A 4,253-nucleotide genomic window follows, 5' to 3' on the forward strand; every position below is an offset into this window, starting at 1 on the left:
TGGGGGAGAGAAAACAGCAGAGATGCAGAGGGGAGGGAACCCTTTCTGTGGAGAGACAAAAGGGAGAGAAAGAGAGTGGATGAGAAAGTGCAGCATTGAGTTAGCACAAGAGAAAAACCTCTCTGGACCAAAGACTGGGGAGTGAGAAGTACTGTGTGTCCCAGTTCTTTTTTTGCAAACAGCTTCTGTAGCCCAAACTGAGGTTTTGGAAGTACTTGACTTTCTCCAGAGTGGAGGTGTGGCTTGTGTTCCTGGAGAGGAGACAGCTGGCCCCATAGTGCATAGTGTGGTGTAGAAATCTCTGAGGTGCCCTGGGAGAGAACAGTATTCCCTTCCTGGAATACTTTTGGAAGAGGGTTTACTGCCTCCCATGGACAAAAGAGCCTGCAGTTGCCAGCCAAAGGCTTTTATCAGCAAGGTGGAGAGTCTTTACTCTGGAGGAGGTGAGTGGATCCAAGCAATGCTGGATTCTTTAAGACTTTGGGTTTTGAATCAGCTGCACAACAAAGAAAAAAAACAGAAGACAGTTTCAGTGCAGGGCAAGCTGACTTCCCTTGTATTCAGTGAGGGCTGCGACATTGAATATTCAGTGGGGGATTAGATCCCAAGTCAAAGGACTAGAGACTGGGGTGGCACCATTCCCCCCACCCCACACACGCCAACACAGGGAGGCAAGATCCGCTTACACCAAACCCTACCCCTCCATGCCTGCAACTGCTTATTTACTTGGGCAAGACTGACCCTGAGCCAACACAGCTGGCCTCTCCTCCAGACCAGCACAGCCACCAACAGCCAGGCATGAACAAACAACTCTTTCTCTTTCTTCTTTTCTTTTCTTTTCTTTTCTTTCTTTTTCTCTCTCTTTCTTCTTCTTCTTCTTCTTCCCTTTTCCTTCTTTTCCTTCTCCTTCTCCTTCTCCTTTCCCTTCCCCTTCCCCTTTTCCTCCTCCTCCTCCTCCTCCCCCTCCTCTTCCTACTCATCCTCCTTCTTCTTCTTGCTTTGGAATCAGGCACATAGTTTCTGGCTCATTTTTTGGCATTTCCTTTTATCTTTTTTAAATCTGGTTTTTTATTCTTTTCCTTTTCCTTCTTTTCTCTTCTGATTTTTCCCCAATTTTACTTTCTTTTTCCTTGGAATCAGCCTGTTAATTTTTTCTCTTTTTTGTATGTTTTTTTGTTTGTTTGTTTCCGTTCCTTTTCCCTTTTTATGGAATCAGCCTTCCCCCCTCCCTTTTCCCCCTAAGGTTACTTCAACAAGCAAATCAAAGCAGACCTAGTTAAAGGTGCAAACACTCCACCTCTGCAAACAAGGAGGAACTCTAAGAGGACTAATAAAAGGATAAGGACCGCTAAATGCAACAGAATGCACACAGCATACACCAGAAACACTTCCTGAAGTGCCAGGCCCTAGAAGTGTATGACCCCTTTTAAATATAGTAGTATTCTCAGGTGCAGGAAAGACAATAAGCTTTTCCGACACTTAAAACACAGAAACTTAGCCAAAGGAACAAGGACAAAGGCATTCTTCCTTCCCGCCCCTGCCATATGTCAAGAGGAAATCACAGCCAAGTATTTACTCAAAGCGGATATAAGCAATATATGTGAGCCATAATTTAGAAAAACAGTCAAAAGATTACTAGCTTGGCTTGAAGAAAAGCATAGAAGACACCAGAGAAATCCTTGCTGCAGAGATCAAAGACCTAAGAACTAGTTAGGATGATTTCAAAAAGACTATAACTGAGATGGAAAATAAACTAGATACCGTGACAGTGAAGACTGAAGAAGTAGAAGATAGAATAGGTGAAATAGAAGTTAAAATGATGGAAAATAATAGAGCTGAAAACAGAATAGGAAAAGGAAATCGTTAAATAATGAGGGAAGACTTAGAAGGTTTATTTGAACAAATTATACCTGAGAACTTCCCTAATGTAGGGAAGGAAACAGGCATCAAAGTCCAAGAGGCACAGAGAACTCCCTTTAAAATCAACAAAAACAACTTTACACCAAGACATATCATAGTGAAACTAGCAAAATACAAGGACAAAGAGGAAATTCTGAAAGCAGCTAGGGACAAACAGTCCTTAACCTGCAAGGATAGACACATAAGGTTAGTAGCAGACCTGCCCACTGAAACTTGGCAGGCCAGAAGAGAGTGGCAGGAAATATTCAATGTAATGAATGGGAAAAATATGCAGCCAAGAATTCTTTACCCAATTAGGCTGTTATTCAGAATAGAAGAATAGAAAAAGACCTTCCCAGACCAACAAAAGCTAAAGGAGCTAGTGATCACTTGACCAGCCCTGCAAGAAATTCAAAGGGGGAACTCTATGAGTGGAAAGCAGCAAACATACAAAGGACCAGAAACAATACCACAGAGATGAAAGCTGCAGCTTACACAGTAATTCATATCTTCCAAGACATATCTGAATGTAAATGGACTAACTGCCCCAGTCAAAAGACACAGGATATGAGAATGGGTAAAAGACAAGAGCCATCCATACGCTACCTACAAGAGACTCTATTTAGACCAGAGGACACTTGCAGATTTAGAATGAGGGGATGGAAAATAATCTGTAATGCTAATGGACATCAGAAGAAAGGCAGAGTTGTAATTTCCTTATTGGACACCATGAGGCCTTTTATTCATGTGAAAATTCATCAGCATTTTATAAAGTGTAATAAACTTTTAAGCTTAACTACTACTAAAAAAAGCCAGAGTAGCCATACTTATATCAGACAAACTAGATATTAAAACAGACTGTAACAAGAGATGAATAAGGGCATTATATCACAATTAAGGGGTATAGCCATCAAGAAGAGATAACAATGGTAGATATTTACGCCCCCAACATATATATGCACCAAAATATATAGATCAATTAATCAAAAACAAGCAAACTTATTGATGATAATACCATAATTATAGGAGACTTTATACTCCATTTGCAACAATGGACAGATCATCTAAGAGACAATCAATAAAAAAAAAACAGTGAATCTGAATAAGGGACAGAGGGACATTGGGACAGAGGGACTTGACAGATATATTCAGACCACTTCATCCTAAAGCAACAGAATACACATTCTTTTTGAGTGCACATGGAATTATACAGAATAGATCACATCTTGAATCACAAATCAGCCCTCAACTGGTGCAAAAAACTGAGATCATATCATGCGTATTTTCAGATCACAACACTATAAAACTTGAAATCAACCCCTAGAAAAAAAAATTGGAAATCCCTCAAATACATCGAGTTTAAAGAAAATCCTATTAAAGAATGAATGAGTCAGCCAGGAAATTAAAGGAAAATTAAAAAAAACACATTGAAGCAAATGAAAATGAAAATGACAGTCCAAACACCTTGGATGCAGCAAAGGTAGTCCTCAAGAGGAAAATACATTGCAACTCAGGCCTATCTCAAGAAGCAAGATAGGTACACAATATTAGATCGGTTTCTAGAAAAGAAGCACCAAATAAAGCCCAAAGCCAGAAGAAGAAGAAAACTAATAGATTAGAGCAGAAATAATGACATCAAATAAAAAAACAGAATAGATCAATAAATCTAAGCTATGATTTTTTGAAATAATGAACAAAATTGATAATCCCTAGCCAGACTTCTCAAAAAGAAAAGAGAGAAGACTCAAATAGATAAAATCCTGAATGAAAGAGGAGAGATCACAACTAACACCAAAGAAATACAAACAATTACAAGAGAATATTATGATCAATTAAATGCCAACAAATTGGGCTATCTGGAGGATATTGATGAATTCATAGAAACCTATGAACTACTGAAAACTGAAACAAGAAGAAATAGAAAATCTGAAGAGACCGTAAGCAGTAAAGAAACGGAATCAGTTATCAAAAATCTCCCATCAAACAAGAGTTCAGGACCAGGTGACTTCCCAGGGGAATTATACCAAAATTTTACACTTGATCTTAGCCAAAAGGCCGAGAAGCGATATACCAAAATTTTAAAGAAGAATTAATACCAATTATTTTGAAACTGTTAAAAAAAATAGAAATGGAAGGTAAACTTACAAACTCATTCTATGAAGCCAGCATTACCTTGATTCCAAAACCAAAGACCTCTCTAAAATAGAGAATTATAGACCAAAAATCCCTGATGAACATGTATGCAAAAATTCTCAACAAGATACTAGCAAATTGAATTCAACAATACATTGAAAGAATTATTCACCATAATCAAGTACTATTTATTCCTGGGCTGCAGGTTTGGTTCAATATCC

The 4,253-nt window shown here is 38.6% G+C and overlaps 1 non-coding gene across 1 annotated transcript; it reads right to left on the reverse strand.

Moving 5' to 3' along the window:
- Positions 1-3,776: 3,776 nt before the first annotated feature.
- On the reverse strand, positions 3,777-3,966 carry LOC125163184 (U2 spliceosomal RNA). Its single transcript, XR_007151337.1, has one exon. It is a non-coding gene; the product is annotated as a U2 spliceosomal RNA (small nuclear RNA).
- Positions 3,967-4,253: the final 287 nt, after the last annotated feature.

Source organism: Prionailurus viverrinus, chromosome A3, assembly GCF_022837055.1.
Source record: "Prionailurus viverrinus isolate Anna chromosome A3, UM_Priviv_1.0, whole genome shotgun sequence".
In the NCBI taxonomy this organism is placed as follows: Eukaryota; Metazoa; Chordata; class Mammalia; order Carnivora; family Felidae; genus Prionailurus; species Prionailurus viverrinus.